We start from the raw sequence: 17,644 nt of genomic DNA on the forward strand, positions 1-17,644 counted from the left end.
CCTTTTACAGTGCATCACTTTAGAAGAGTGGGAATGAGTAGCATGTTACTAGTGGTTTTTCCCAAATTTGGTTTCCACATAAAATCAGTGTCAAATGTGTTATTGAATATGTTATGTTTCATGCTTACATTTCTTCAAGGTTGATTTGACAGTAACCTACAAGTTTTAGTGGTTGTATGATCTAATTGATGCATGCATGATGAATATGTTTTTATAGATATGGGTTCACTAACTTGTGAAATGTTTTATTTGTACATCTAGCTCTTAGATAACTAATTTAGCCTTGTCTTAGTTGTTCCAAAGAATTGCATCACTGTAAAAATACACTTCACACCCTTGTCATCCAAATTTTGTCTTTTCTCCTTTGGCACATGTGTGTATGCCACACACACAAGCATTCTCAAGTACTCAAATTTCCATCTGTGTCTTGCCCATGCTTCAAGTAGAATCTTTTCACAGACTACCTTTGCTAGACACCTACTTATTAGATATATTATTTTTGCTACAACTTCTCCCCAATATTTAGTTTGGAGTCCATTTTCTTTCATCATGCTCCTTGCCATCTAAATAATGGTCATATTCTTTCTCTTAGCCACTCCATTTTGCTACGGAGTATACCTGGCTATAAGTTCCTTCTTGATACCATTTTTCTTGCAAAAATTTGTAAAATAATTCGAGGTATACTCCCCCCTCTATTAGATCTTAGGAATTTTACATAATATCCACATCATTTTTCATCCTGGACTTTAAATTCTACAAATTTATCAAATGCTTCAATTTTTGTTTTCAAAATATGCACCATGTCCTCTATGACTAAAGTCATCTATGAATATCATAAAATAAGTACCTCCCCAATATAAGTTGATTACATAGGTCCAACTAAATCATAATGCACCAGCTCTAATGGTGCTCTTGGCCTTCTAGAGTTATCATAATTAAAGGGAAGCCTATGTTGCTTACCCAATATACAAGCCTCACACTTGTCACATGAACCTACAATGTTTGGGAAACCATCTTCCATTCTTTTCTTAAAAAATAAATTTAAACCAGCAAACCTAAGATGTCCATACCTAAGATGACAAAGCATGGAAGGGCCTTGAATCATGCTCTTTAAAGCTGATTGCTGATGAATTGTTACACATGCATGCTTTGGAGGTGCAACAATAATTTGAGAAAAGATTCAAGTATATATCCTCAAGGGGAATATTCAATTTCTTGTCATTTGGACTACTACTAGAATGTTCTTACTCCCATGTTTCTCATCAATGACACACTTTTTATTTTCTATCAGTACCTTGTAGGCATTTTGAATGAGTTTTCCAACACTCATCAAGTTGCACTTCATACCCAATACAAAATATACATTTTGTATCTCTCTCTCCACACCTTGCTTGGTGTGGACCATATAGATCTTTTACCCACAATGGGAAATTTTCCATTATTTCTCATTCTAATTTGTGATTTGAAATTCTTATCAATAAATAAAAAGAGACTTTATTTACAACTCATGTGGTTATTGTAACCACTATCCAAGTACCATACCTCAAGGATACCTTCTTCACCAATGTTGCACATGATGAAGGCTATGGGATTGTTTACTTCACCTACAGTCACATCAACCAAATTTGCATTATGCCTTGACTAATCACCTTTCATTTTCCAACATTCACTTGCATAATGCCCAAATTTATTATAATAATAGCATTCTACATTACACTTGTTAGAGTTTTAGTTCTTCCTACCTCCTCTAGAGTTGTTTTAAGAGTTGCTTGCTCCCTCTTGATTGCTTGCTCATCTTGAACTTTCTCCTCCAGCATTTGTATTTTTGGAGTTGTCACTGTTACAAGCTAGAGTTGTTGTTGCACCAAAAGATTGACATATCAATGCCTGATACAACCACTAGAGTTATAGAACATAGGAGGTGGTTAGGCCATGTCATGAATCTTGAATGTGAAGGCTAGTGGTTAGTCCAACAATTACCCCTTCAACATTACCTGATGAGATTCAAACCTATGACTAAGCTTTGATACTGCTTTTTACAAGCTAGACTTATCGTTGCACCAAAAGGTGACCTATTAATGCCTGATACAACCCACTAGACTTATAAAATACACAAGTGGTGGTTAAGCCATGTCATGAATCCTAAAGGGAAAGGCTGGTGGTTAGTCCAACAATTCCCCCTATTAGACTAGCTACCAGCCTTCCCTTCTGAGATTTGTCACATGTCTTAACACCTCCTGTGTTCTATAAGTCTAGTGCTTGTATTAGGCATTGACAAGTTGATCTTTTGGTGCAATATAAACTCTAGCTTGTAACAAGTGTTATTAGAGCTTTTTCATAGGTTCAAATACCCTCTTTTAAGCCTAAGGGGGGAATTTTTGGACTAACTGCTAGCCTTCTCCTTTGGGATTTGTGGCATGGCTTAATTGCCTCCTATGTGTTCTATAAGCCTGCTAAGTTGCATTAGGCATTAATAGATCAATCTTTTGGTTCAATGATAAATCTAGCTTATAAAATTACAAGCTCTATAGAGCCTCTACTAGAGCCATTTCTTCCTCCCCCCTATCTCTTGAATTGGACTGAGTGTTGAAATCTTTCTCTTGGGAACATTTTGTTGATCTGTTAATTTGGTGCTCCTAGGTTTGAAGAGTACCCATCGACTCATCCATTGTCAAAGTAGTGAGGTCCTTTGCCTCTTCAATGGTCATCACAAGATTATCATACTTTGGAGGTAGACTCTTCAATATCTTTTCTACTATTCTCTACTCCTTATAATCTTCTCCATTTGATTTCAATTTTTTTATGAAACCAGAGGTCCTTGAGTTGAAATCTAAAATAGACTCATTATCCTTCATTTGGAGGTTTTCAAACTCCCTTCGAATCATTGTAGCTTCACTATATGAGATTTATTAATCCCTTTGAAATTTGTGTCAAGGATATCACATGCTTCCTTTGAATAGTTAGGTACTACTATCTTCAAAAAAATGATTTCTATCATGGCTCCCTCAATCAAGCTTAAAGATTTTGCATCACTTCTTCTTGACTCCTTCAGATGAGTATTTTGATGGTTGGTGAGGGAAGAATACTATGCTAGGTCAGTTACATCATTAAACCCATTCACCATAAATTCCCATAAGTCATTTGCATCCATAATGTTTCTCATCTTCTTTGCCCAAGTGTCATAATTTTGTCCATTAAAGAATGATGGTTGGTACTAAGTCTTTCCTAAATCTCTAGCCATGTCTTCTACATAGCAATATCAAACACCTAGAAAAATATGCCCAAACTCACAAGGATGTGGGGCCTTATAGCTCTAATACCATGTAAAACTTCACATAAATTTCCAAACTATAGAGGTAGCTAAGTCACTCGATAGGGTAAAGAGCCAAGTGGCAGGCAATGTCAAGTTACTCAGCAATGTAGAGTGCCAAATGACAATTAGTGCCAAGTTTCTCAACACCTATATGGATTGAATTACTTGGTCACCAATAGGGTTACTTAGCAATGTATGGGCTTAGTAGATGAGATTTAGTTGCTTGGCCAATACAGGTCAAGTTACATGGTTCAAGTAGAAATTGAGTAATGTGGGGAGGAAGAATAACATTCCAAAAATTCATTAAATGGTTTCTCCTCCTCTATCTCAAAACTTACTAATCATGCACAATGGTATACATCAAAGGTGAAAATATCTATAACCACAATAGATTAGAGATGTAAAATATAACTGCTTGTTCTCTATTAACTTGAAACAACATATACAAATTTGGACAATAAACTATTAACCCTAGATGAACAAAACTATCTAAGAATTTGAATCAAACTTACAGTAATGAATGACTGCATAGAGTAAACTTGGAGCAATCACTACTCATACAGGAAAAAATGTTACTTTCACAAAATACTCAAAATGTCATTTACCCTTGCTGCTATTGCTGGACCTAATGAACTTTCATTCCTTTGGCATTCTGCTAAACTCAAAAACTCTCTATCACTCTTAGAATATTTGGATCTAACTTATATAATGAAAGGAACATTCCCCCCCTTTTGTCCCTTGCTGTTAATTTCAAAATCTCCCTCGGAGTCAAAATTTGAATTCACCTACGTGCATTTATTTTTTTGACTATTGCAACTATAGGCTATCAAAGTTGGTAGGTAGACGTAGGGATCCAAGGATAACCAATAAGATTTAATATTCCAACATGTGTTTCCAATGTGAGTGTTTATGATAGAAACATCCATGATGCTTCCAACATTGTTCGGATCAAAACATGGTAGGTAAATAATAAAATTTAATTAGTTTCTTTTAGCTTTAATTTGTTTCTAGTATTTCATGTTAACTTTTTTTCAATTTATAACAATCTATTCAATGTTCAATTAAAAATATATCATATTATGAACTTAACTTTTCTATGAGTAATCATATCCTTCATGTCTTCAAGGACAAGTCGGGCAAGTGAAAAGTGTGGCCTTCTCCAACATAGAAGTTTCCAATGTAGAAGTGCCTATTGATGTTAATCAATTTTACTATGACAAAGGGTCTTGTAGGAACTAGACATCGGGAGTATTTATATCAAACATTACCTATGAAAATATAAGAGGCACATATTCTAAAGCTCCAATTTACTTTTCTTGTAGTGACAATGAGCTATGCACTAATTTGAAGTTAATGAACATTGAGTTGAAGGAAATTGGTAAAAATGAAAATGATTCATTCTACTAGAATAGCTATGGAGATGAGGATAATGACATAGATTACCTACAACCTAGAACACCCACCAATGACCCTTCCCATACTCAATGACTTAATGATAAGTGTTAATCACAACTACTAATCTTCCCTTGTGAATCTAAATTTTCTCTACTTCCATCTAAACTAAAAGTGAGTCTTTTTTGTATACTACCTGATTGAATATACTATGAACTATATGTTGTATAAATTCAACCAATATTTATGCCCATATTGGGAAATATTTTTACACATGCCCATATCACCTAAGATATGGACATGAAAAGCTATTCTACTTCCCTTTGTATAGATGTGCTAAACTATACAATCACCTCTCATTTGAAAATCTATTATTGCCACTATTGAACATTTCAAACAAATTGTTGTAACATTTAAAATAAGTATGAATCTAATAATTACATAGTCCAATTCTGTTAGGAATCAAGCTGTGATCATCTATTTCTCAAGAAATTTTCTATATTTTGACTATTGGTCGAGTTCCTCAAGTCAACCTATATTTCTAGCTATGCTATGCTATTTAAATGAGTGCCTTTATCTTTCATTAGTTACATGCAAAAATGTCAAATGATCTATAAATTTTCATCTTGTATTATAGTAGGACATATGCTCTATTTTAATAATTTTAATAAAAAATCAATGTGTGCTAAATCTTCAAGAAATTAATATTATTGAGACACTACTATAGATTTGGATACATAATATTGTAGATGGGCTATGGTTACCTTGTCTAATCCTTTTACCAAAATATTCAATTAGTGGAGTAGGAAATGATTCTCTTGAACTAGTCACTATGTTTTTGAAATTAAAAGAAACCTCAAAATGGGGGCTAATCTAATAGAACAAAATTTTGTACAATATCTATGAGTTAGAGGATACTAAACTTAGCCTACCCCTTTCTAATTCCAAAAATTCCCCCCTTAAACTAGTCATCTTGTTTTAGAAAGGAAATATTATAATTCCTTGTGTTCAACTTTTTATTTTGTCTTATAACTTAGTAGCAAACTAGTAAGATTTTTGGTACTGAGTGTCCACTTGAGTATTGTTTCTATTAGGCTTTTTAAAGTTCATAATTTATTTTCAAATCATAGAGAGGAAAATGCTAGACTAGGTGGGAAGTATGTGCTAGAGAAAATGAGATAGGGAGTTGACAAATGAAGCTTATCTATGTTAGAAATAGATAATACTGAAGGGGGGGTGGGGTAGTGAATCGGTATTTTACAAACTCCTGCCCACAACTAAATATTGTAAATTACTTTATAACTTGCATATGAAAATAAACCAACAATGTTGGATAGTAAATATGACCATACACATAGAGAACTTGTAACACCATTATTTGGTAACAAGGGAAATGCTAGCCAAGGGAAAACCCTAGTGGGGATGATACCCACTAGATGACTCACTAAAAAATAGGATTTCGTTAAGGATATTAATCCTACTAGGAGTCTATGAAGTACATATACTATCTTGAGTCCTTGTTAAAGTACTAGGCCTTATTAGAAGCCTCAACCCTATTAGTTCCTACACCCTATTAGCAGTTGGTAGATCAATGACAATGTATGCAAGAAGAGCTGACTATCCTAACATGCAATTACACAATTTAGCTCTTTCACAAGATAGATATACATAAAATACTTGCTTGTTGTTGTAACTTGCACTTTCTTTGATCTTTACATCAAATTTTGAATCAGATAAGGCTCATAGATGGTTCTCACAATAGTTCACATGTCACATCTAATCATAAAACTTTCACAATATCTATGCATTAAACACATTCACTGCACAACTCTCATTCTCCTTATCTATGCAACATAAGATATTTACTTATATCTTGCACATTCACAAATTATTGCTCAATCAACTTTCATGTCTTCACACACTTTACATAATATAAAATAATGTCGACATAGTTATCTTAACATGACTTAGTAATTATTTTGAAACCAAAATAATTCCTTAGTCGTACAACTCTATTTTCTTCTATCCTTTGTTCTACATTGTTAAATACTGGAACAATTAACTTACTATAACTTGCATCATGCAAACTATACACACATGCACACTAGTATTCATCATGAGGATGATGTTAGAAACCTTTCCTCAACTTCACATAAGCTAACTCTCTGTGCATCATCAATATTGTTAAGATTTTTTCACCATACTACTGCAAACTATCTAATACTTAGACAATTTTCTCTCTCTCAATGCATAAATGAAATGATGAGTATTTGTTTTCAAAAATGAAAACCATCAAGAAATCTATTTGACCATATTTCCAAAAATCTCCCCCTTTGGAATTTATGGAAACATTTGGAAAAATTGGCTAAGTCCCAAAATAATGTCATACAAAACAAAACAAATAAATATAACTACAAAAAAATTGCCTTCAAAACATAATAATTCTATTCTTGTTTTGATGAATCATTACATTCCTTATCACTCATTTACATTTATGCATACATAAGATCCCCCTTACATATACATTTACATCTATACAATTTTCCTCTACATAATAACACAATACTCCCCCTTGGCCATGAATGAAAAAGGTATTAAAAAATATATCTTAAAAAATTGATGCCTATTGTTGATCAACTTCTCATTTTTCAAACACAAACTGAAAAATTATTCTTTAGCTTGTCAAAGTCCTTCCATTTTTTTTTGAATATTTCTAAGATACAGATGAGTGCACAAAGTGGATAAGATGCCACTTCAACTGGACTCAAGTGACTAATATAGGCAAATTTTTCATAGGAATTCTGTGCTAAAAGAAAATCCTTGAATTGCCTCTACAAAATTACAATTTTAAGTGCCACATATTCTCTCAGAATACATAATCTTCTTATAACCTTCTTCTTGTCACATTCAATGCTTCTGAAAATATTGTGGATATTCTCAATCTCAGTGTTAGAATCTTCAATTCTAATCTCTGGTTGCTACAATCTTGTAGTGAGTGATCGAAGCTCACTCATATGACCTTGGATCTTTGCATCAAAATCAGATAAGTAAGTCTAAGACATTGTGCACTGTGCATACAACTTCTTACCTTCTGCAATACACTTTTTGAGTTCCTTAATTTTTCCATCAAGTGCCTTAAAATCATTGCACACATTAGTGTACACTATATTGAATAGGGTTGCATCATGATTATTTTGTGCTTGCACTTCTACTACTTCAACTAAGGTTGTGAATTCCCTATCAAAGGTCTTCACCAACTCTTTTTCCTTGGCTCGCAAGTTTGGATTTGCTCTAGTTGTGGAAACTATCTTCTACATGTGCTCCAAGACTTCAACAAAGGTCTTCACCAAAGAATTTATAGATTTGTTTTTCTCAAACAATTTTCTCAAAGTTCCCGTTAGCCCTTTTTGATCTTTATCATTTGATGGAATAGGTATTGTTACTGATATTCTAGCTACTAATACTATTGAAGATACACTAGTCTTTATCATTTATTTTTCTCTTCCTTCTTTTCGTCAGTCTCTTTCTTCTTTTGCTTCTCTTCTTCTATCTTTTTCATTTCCTCTTCTTCATCCTTTTTATTCTTTTCTTCTTCTCCCTTCTTCTTTTTACCTTCTTCATTTTTCTGCTTCTTCTTCTATACTTCTTTTCTCTTCTATTCTTCTTCTTCCTTTTTCTTTTTCTATTCCTTTTCATCATCATAACTAGTATAAGTAGTGATATTGCCAACAATATTTGCCCTAAATGTTGCAAATGAACTCCTTTGTATCCACTATTGAAAATAGATTGATACAAGCATGATAAATGTGTCTTTATCATTATTTTGTCACTAATGTCAAACCCGCTATTCTTTTGGTAAGACAACTACTTATATGATTTAAATACTACCAATTGTTTGATTGATGAAGATGATTTCATCAAAAGATGTAACAAAAGAACCTAGAGAAAAGGTTGAGTTATGATATACAAAGGAGTACAAGAATCAACTAAGACAATAATATCATAGTGCATTGATAATCTCCCTAAGGTTGTAAAGGTTGGTTACAATAAGAAAATTTAAAAGAGAAATTTAAAATAAGTTAGTCTACAAAGCTTGATCGAGTGGATAGTAGGTCTTGAGAAAATTTAGTGCAAGGCAAGTAGAAAATTTGTTGGAGATGAGTAAAAGTTCATTTCAGTGAATGTCAGGCAAAATAGTGGATGTCGAGTTAAGTTTAGTTGATGTCAAGCAACAATAAACTTTAGTTTGTGCCAAGTAATTTTTTAATGGATTTTGAGCAATGTAGGATGTGCTAAGAATTAGAAGAAAGTTAATATCAAGTGCCATCATTATTAGAAAGATTGTGAATTTGATGGATCTAAGTTGACAAGTTTTTTTTTTTTGGATTGTGTAAAGCAAGTGGAAGATAAGATTGATGAGCTAGTGGCATAGAATTCATGGTAAACCATTTTGAGGAGAATTCAAAAAGGATTTAAGGAGAAGTTTCTAGAAGTAATATATAATTAGGAGTAAATTCATTGAATCCTACATAATCTATCCTAACCCTAAATTGGATGATGAAGAATGAATGACAAAAGATCTTAATTCTCTATTTATAGGGATGGCTAATTAGAAGCAAGAATTGTCATGTGCAAGAACCTAAGGAAGACAAGGAGTCAAGGGTATTGCTTCATCAAGTGACCTAAGTGAAGACTTTGCATTGGCATGTTAAGCCAAAAGTGTTAACGGTATGAATGCTTGAAGGGTGAACAAGCTATCAGGATTGAAGTGCTTGAAAGACAAGTAGAATGGAGGATTGAAAAAAAAATCTATAATCTACAAATGGAGTTGTAAGTAGTTATCAGATCAAGTCTTACTATTACTCTCTAATAATTATATCAATAAAGGGTAAATCTTTTGGATTAAGGTTGACCTAATAGCCATTTGTAAATCCTTTAACTAGGTGACATTCCAAGTGAATGGTCTAAAGTCCTCTAACAAGGCTCACTCCTAAAATGGTGATTGAAATCCTTTAATAGGGTCACATTCAATAGTGTGTATTGTAACCTTTAATAGGGTTGACCTTTCACAGGGCATCACTTTAGAAGAGTGAAAAAGAGTAGCATGTTACTGGTACTTTTTTCCAAATCAGGTTTCCATGTAAGTCATTGTGTCAAATGTGTTGCTAAATTTGTAATGTTTCATGTTTACATTTCTGCAAATTGAGTTGATAGTAGCCTACAAGTTTTAAGTGATTGCATAATCTTAAGGATGTATGCATGATGATAAATGTTTTATGGGTTCACCAAGATGAGAAAAGTTTAATTTATACATCTAGACCTTGAATAACTGATTCACCCTCTCCTTATTTATTCTAAAGTATTCCAACATCCATAATTACCTATATACTATCCACTTGCATGGATTTAGTACCCACAACATTGTGGGGTGGAGATAGTGCTTGTTGTGTTTTCTCTACTTCTTCCTCTTCTGTGGAAGGTGTATCTGCCTGTACATATACTAGACTATCAACCTTTTATTGTGCACTCACCTTAAGCACTAAGGACATATAATTTACTTTAGCCTCTTGTATTCCTTTCCTAACCTCTTCATAATTTTCTCCCATCAGAAGAATTTCTCGTCTGTTGTTCCTTAGCAAGGGCTCAATACCCTTAAAAAATTTGTCAAATTCCTCATTTGATCCAAGATCACATAACTTATTTATGGATGTGATCTTCATATTCAAATCTTCTTCTACTACTCTTCTCTTCCTATTGATAAACCTATTGTATAGGTCTTTAGGAATCTTATTCTAAATGATATCAAATCTCTTATTCCTTAGAATCATATTTCTTATTATAACATTCTCTAATTGCCTCCTATTCATACTATTATACATGCTATAAAATTTATTCAATTGAACAAAATTATTATCAATTATAATCTACATATTTAGATTCTCTACCTTTTGTTTCTATGCCTTCTTGCCCAGGACTATCTCTGCTTCCTATAGATCTTGCTGAACAAGTTTATCTTCATCATCTGAGATTTTAGAATTACTCACTTGCATGGTTTTCCTCCATTTTCTAGGCCTAATGTTGATTTTCTTTACTCTTTTCTTCAGTTGATGTGCAGGTTCTTTTTTAGCCTTCACCAGTCTCCATGACTTCCTTTGCATAGTAGGTGTTTCCACCTCTGACTACCTCCTTGATTACTTATAGTTCACTCTGACTAGTTGTACTTGCATAATTGCTACATATGGTGTAATAGGAGCTTATGCACATGGCTATGCCATCATTACAATTTTTGAAGGTCCTACCATTGCAATATGTGTTGCTACCAACACTTTTGCCTAGTCATTGGCCTTCATTTCTAGTGTAATTCTCTTAAGTTCATTGAATTCTTATCTTGACATGCCAGATTCCTTGAGTTTGGAATCTATTTCCTTCTCTACTTTCTTCTTTGTCTCCTTGTTGTGGATCTTATATTGTACAATCCTTAATCTTTCATCATATGTCCCCAATCTAGGATATTTTATGTCCTACTCAAACTTGAGTATGATGTACACATTCCCTTCAATTAGTTCTGAGTTCATCTCATAGCCCATAGGCTCAATGAACTTCACTCTAGGTATCACTTCTTCCATGCATTTGTTATTAGTTTCTACCATTAAGCACAAATCATCCTTATACTTATCTACCATAGAGGGAGGTATTTTATACCTCAATTACATTTGAGACTAAAAATTCTTCATCATCTTATTAATATCAATGTCTTTGATATTCTTGGGTTTAGATCTATAGCTTTGAGTCACAATATTCATTACACACTCACTGCTATGCCAATTAATTAGTCCTGGAAACTTCTTTGTAACATAAATGAAAAAATGAGTAAATACGAACTCAAGTCTAAAAAATGTACTCTTTATTTTCTTTATCTTTGAAATGTTGTCCAATAGCTATGTTGGGACTCAAAATTGCCTTCCCGATTTTGAGTACCATTGAAAAATTGAGCCCCATGAATGCTTTTGATGAGTGTGTACCTGGCTATCAGTCTGAGGCCTAAGAGGTGTTTAATGCTTCTAGCACCTTTTGTTCAGTATGCCTACTTGTTCCATGAAGTTAAAATATCATTTCGAGCCATTTCGTGAAGTCTTGTTTTGAGCATTTGTCAAATCTGCATTTTCACCTAAGTGTCAAACAACAATAGGAGGATGTTTTTGCAATTGAATATCTCGCACCCAAAAATGTTTCATTACTTTCTGCTTTGAGAGTGTCTAGTGTCCATACCTGAGAGCCTATGTTTCAAATTTCAAGTTGTTTTGAGTCTGTTTGACTAAGTTTTGAACCGCTCAAAGTTGGTCAATTATCAATGTCATGCTGATATGAAATGTTTAAAATTTTGGGAAGCCCTATTTGACAAGTTATAATTTTGACCCAGTTGACCAAAATGCTTAATTTCCTTTTGTGTTACATTGTAGACGTCAAAGATTTGTTATATTTCAAGTTTTAGCTCATGACGAATCTGTTTGATCAATTTTCGAATACGATTCCAAATACAATTTATAACTTTTTACTGGTATCAGCATTAGCAGATTTGTCAGGACCCTTATTCGTGACATCATAAATCCTAATCTATGATTGGTGAGAATTAATGGATTGTACCACTATGTTTTACTCTAAAAATAATTTAAGTGTGCTAGTTTGTAGGTCATGAAAAATCCATTTGCAAACTTTTCTAGGTCCATTTGATTTGCAAAAAAATGCTTTTTGATAGTGTTTCCAATCTGCAAAATCTGAGTAGCCCTTTTTGATCGATCACCAAATGTGCCCTATTATTTGTCATGAGCCTAAATCATAGATCCATACTCTCCTTGTGATAGTGAACCAGCACCCAAAATTTCATTTCCCCATGTGCTCATTTGCCCAATTTTGGAAGCCAAATCCAAACGCATTTTAGTGCTTTCTAACGTGTTTACTTGCAGGTAGCTCTGAAAGGTCAACTTTGATACCAAATATCTTTTGGCTGAGATTTCATCATCAGATGACATTCTGCAGGATGCAAGAATGTGGAACAAAGAATCAATGTGCCAATTTTAAGAGCTTGGTTAGGTGTTTTGGTTAGTTTTTAAGGTTAGTCAAAGGACCTCCTAACGCATATTTGATTGTTTGCAGACTGATAGTAAAATGAGTTTTAATAGAAGAGTAGCGATCAATTTTGAATCCAGTTAATGTCAAATGATTCTGTAGATTACTTTAGCACTTCAGGTGTTTGGAAACAAAATTTTTTTTTAGCTAGACCCAATTTGGAGCCCGACTAATTTTGTCAGACCGACGAGCATTGGAAAATGAAAGTTAACCATGGCAAATAAAGGTAGTGAATGGGGTATATTCATGATGAATCATGAATAGACCCACTTGTTTCAAAAAAGTATGAAAGTGCGGATAAAATTGTTGGATGCGATTTGAATCACTATCTCATGAATAAATTCTTATATGCAGTCAGAAAAGTTTAGCACTTGTGTATTGGCTTGATATATTTACAACCAATAACAACAACCCAGTTGTGTGCTTTTTGATGGAGAATAGGCTTGATGGTGGAAATATGCTGCTTGATGCAAGAATTGCTAGCAGTCATGGGTTGAAAACTCGATGGTCTGTTACCATTAGCAGCTCTAACACCACTATAGTAAACTCAATGGTTGCTTCTCTGATTCCTGGATCTACTTCATATGAGTGCATTGCCATAGCATGCCACTCAAATTCTAAATTATGGCATATTGAGTGTAATTCCACTTCAATCCATTGCCAACAAGTTAGACTTGATGGAAAAGAAAACATGGCATATACTTGTTCTATAATTTGGAGATGGCCTGGTATTGTTTCTAAAGACCAAAGGGCAGAATTCTTTCTTGTGACAGACCATGAAATTCAGTGTTGGAATGTTGAGCTTAGGCCTACGGGAGATATTTCAAAACTTTGGTCATATGAAATTCTAAGCACAAGAGATATGAAATTCTAAGCACAAGAGATGCAAAAATTAAGAAAAACTTGGTTGTTTTGGTTGTTAGACATGCAGATGAATGATGGTGGAAATGAGATGACCATCCTTGTTGCATCATTTTGCAAGGACAGAATAAGTAGTTCAAGCTGCACATAATATTCTCTTTTGACATTGCATTATGAGTCATCTGGACAAAAGATGGGTGAAGGCACCAAGTTAACTTCTAAAAAGGTTTTGGAAAGAAAAGCTCTAGTTCAAATGATTCTCCCCAGGGCACGTGTAGAAACAGAAGATTTTCTCTTTTTGACGCATTTATAGATGGAAGCTAGTAGCAAAGAATTTGACCAAAGAAAAAATTGCAGGCTCATCTAGAGACTAAGAGAACCCCAAGAAAGATTAGGGAACATTTATAATGTGATAAAAAATGCAAATCAAAGGGCCAGTCATGTTGGATAACCCACATTTTGTAATAGGTAGCACCAAACGAGAAGAAAAGAACACACATTTAAAACTAGAGCTTCATGTATGCAAAGTAGCCGCCAACAGAGGAAGTCGATGGTGGTTTGGAGTATAGACACACATCGCAATAGAGATTCACACATCCAAAGAGAAGACCATGCATGAAATGAAGAGGCAGTGGATTTAAAGAAAACACCAAGCTGCAAGTTAAAGACATGGTCCATGTTGGAGGCATTGGAAGTGAGCATGTAGAAATGAAAGTCCAAAGCAATATGAGAGGCAAAGAAAAACAAATAGTTATTTAATGAAAGGGATCGACAACATCAATTAAAAAGTAGAAAATAAACATTTAACCACCCCATCTAGAACAATTTTTACTTCAAGGCAAGAAAGAATCACAGCCCTCTGTATTATTCCCGTATTATTCTGAACGTTGCTTATAGATGAAGTTCAGCTTTAATGAGCACTACTAATAAAGCCTTCAATAATTTTGTGCACTGGTCAAGAAAAATAAAACTCTAAAAATATTGTCTGAAAAATGGACAGTGAGAAACACGAGGGAAAATCAGATTTGTTTTGGGTATGCAAGATGTGCATACAGTCATCTTTGATGAAACAATCTGAAACTGAACGAGTCTACAGAATCATGGAATTTGATCATCGCAAGATATAGAAGGACTCACGTAGGAAGGAGAATGAACAAGACATCCCACACATTGAAAAGGTAGGGGAACCACCAAAATGTCCCATGTCAAACGAAATTGAAGGAAAGAGCTGCTTTGCAATGCCAAATATTTGAAGAAGCCACTACCACATATAAAAAAAAATGTAGTCAAAGCAATGAATAATCAAAAATGTTTATCCAACATCGATTAGTAGGTGTGTATTTTTCCCTTTAAATACAAATTTGCTATTATGATAATGTCTTAAAGACATTGAGCCTTTGTGAAAGAAAAGCCCGCATGGGCCCTAGTGGCTAGTTTAAAAATGTGGAGGACAGCTGGTGGATCACCTGAAATAAACTTTTAAACAAACATCTAAGTATGCTGATGTGGAAGGTTGAAAGAGATCGTGACAAGTGTCCAAATCTAGCAGTGGGTGCACGCCCTCAAAATTAAGTTGCATGATAGATAAATATTGCAAGAAAGTGGGCATGTGACAAGTGACAAGAGGGTCCCAGTTGATGATGAGGTGGTGATCTAGAGCAAGTCCAAATTACAAGTGCTCAGATCATTCCACGTGGTAGATCTATCGGTCTACACAATTCTGCAAAATAAAGATGCACGTTGGATAAGAAATGCGGGTAAGTAGGATGTACACATGTGTTAATAGGTCCCGCTGAGGTGGTGACATGGCATTTGGTGGAAGGCGCGGCCAACCAAACACTGCCACGTGGCAGTCGGTCAATAGAGGTTTGACCTCAAGTTTCAAGGAAAGGGAAACTTTTAATAACATAATTTTTTTATCAGTTTTAATTCCTTTCAAATGGATGTACGTGGAAATTTTTAAATGTCAAAATAGTAATAATCTAAAGTTTTAACTTTAGGTCATTTTAAATTTTTCAAATTTTAAAATATCAAGGATGTAGACCTAAGTTTAATACCAAGGGAGTGTTTTTCAAATCGACATTCTAGAGGTTTTTGAGAGGTGAACATAGTAGTATTATATATCACCAAAATTGTGAGAAGACAAACTTTTCGATTCTAAGGTCAATTTTTGCATAGAATTCCACTGGTTCAAGCTATAGGAGGATTTGTCTCAGGTTCCTATCTTGCAACCGAACTCAGGTATCAAAGTTCAATTGTGATGTCTAGCAAGGTAATGACTTGAATATGCATAAAAGATAGGGAAAATGTAGGTGGGGTCATTTTTAAGTCAGTTAAATGGAGTTTTCTTAGCATTCTTGATGCAAATTAGATATAAAGGATTTCATCATTCAGCAAGAGATATTTTGCAAATCAGTCATAGGATAATGATTAAACAAAATCATATCAAAATGGTAGAGAGGAGAGAGATGTTTTGCAACTGGAAAAAAATGATTTCCAAGTGGACACATGTCACTTTGAGATCAGATCCAAGAATTATTTCTTTTCTATATCACTCTTCCTCACTTTCATTTGGAGGTTGGTAGTTTTCTCAAGGTAATACCAGCAGGGTTCCAGTGCTTTACTATGAAACCACATATTTTTCAACAATTTCTCTTGTATGAATAGCTTTAGGAAGGATAATATAGATAGTTCAGATCTATTAGGCGTTTTCTTGTTTTCATTTCATGCATATGGTTGTATTGTTTCAAAGAAATTAATACAAAGAACAACAAGTTGAGTTTCATCTTGAATCTTGTCTCCTATCTCAGTGAGCTTCAATGTTTTATAATCTTTGAACAAAGAGCCTAGACTGTAGTTGCAGTTCCTTAAGGCTATATGTTGTCTTATTGTTTCTTGTAACTCAAAGGGTTATGTAAATGCTTTAGTGGATCAACAAGGTTGTAGGTTTATTGAGAAGGATATCATGTAAGAATGAGGTTTGGATTGAGCACAGATGTTTATTTACAAGGTAAATAGAGAGATCATATATCTAAATATATACACAAGTATCAGATATTCATATGTATGCATTTGATTCATGGATTTTCCCAATGGATTAGGAACTGGTCAGTTACAGGATGATTAAAGTCTTACTACTGTATATCTGAGGGTTTGTTGAATTCAACATTATTAATCAAACATTCTTTCCTTTTCATGTTGAAGAACCTAAATATTTAACCCTCACTCAGCTTATGAGATTCATAGCTTTGCATTTAGCTACTATAGATCTATGTCATTTTATGAGTCATTAGAAGAAATAAGGGTAAAATCTACTTAATAGATTCAGGGATATGCTTTTGTACTGGTACAATATCATTTGAATCTGAGGTCTACCTATCTAGGTTTAGCAGAGCCTGAAGTAGAAGAAGGGTCAAGCCTTATGGTTGGCCTTGTGTCTAAAATGATATGTTGAGAATGGGAGTTAGCTACCTCTAGATATGTCATATTTTCATGGGGATAATTGAAAACCCGTCAGCATTTTAAAACACCAACAAAATGGTGACTCTACTGGGGATTGTATTGAATCAGATTTAAGACAAACCTTGAGAATTTGAAAAGAAGAGATTCAATAAAGTAGGAAAAGTGCATTAAAAAGTTTCAACAGTAAGTTCTCTGATGTTCTTTCCAGTTTTCTTACTCCAAATCATGTACCCCAGTGAAGTTTTATCCATTTGTAGTAGAAACTTTGAGGTTGAATGCAGATTATGTTGTTCTTAAGTTTCATTTTCAATCAGTTCAACCAGATCTTGTTTTCAAAGTGTTGTTGTAATTTAAGAGTCAGAATTGTTTAACAATGGTTTCTCTCTTCTAAGTGTTTAAAAGTTTTGCAAAATTCTACAAAGTGAAATTCTAGTTCAGATCTGTCATGTATGATTTATGTTAAATCTTTCTCACAATAATGAGTGGCGA

At 33.9% G+C, this 17,644-nt stretch overlaps 1 pseudogene; it reads left to right on the top strand.

The window, feature by feature from the left end:
• The window catches only part of LOC149576710 (polygalacturonase At1g48100-like), a 175,479-nt pseudogene extending 170,678 nt beyond the window's left edge, over positions 1 to 4,801 (top strand).
• The last annotated feature ends 12,843 nt before the right edge of the window (positions 4,802 to 17,644 follow it).

Source organism: Cupressus sempervirens, chromosome 1, assembly GCF_028749045.1.
Source record: "Cupressus sempervirens isolate cs-2001-9-10 chromosome 1, ASM2874904v1, whole genome shotgun sequence".
NCBI lineage: Eukaryota > Viridiplantae > Streptophyta > Pinopsida > Cupressales > Cupressaceae > Cupressus > Cupressus sempervirens.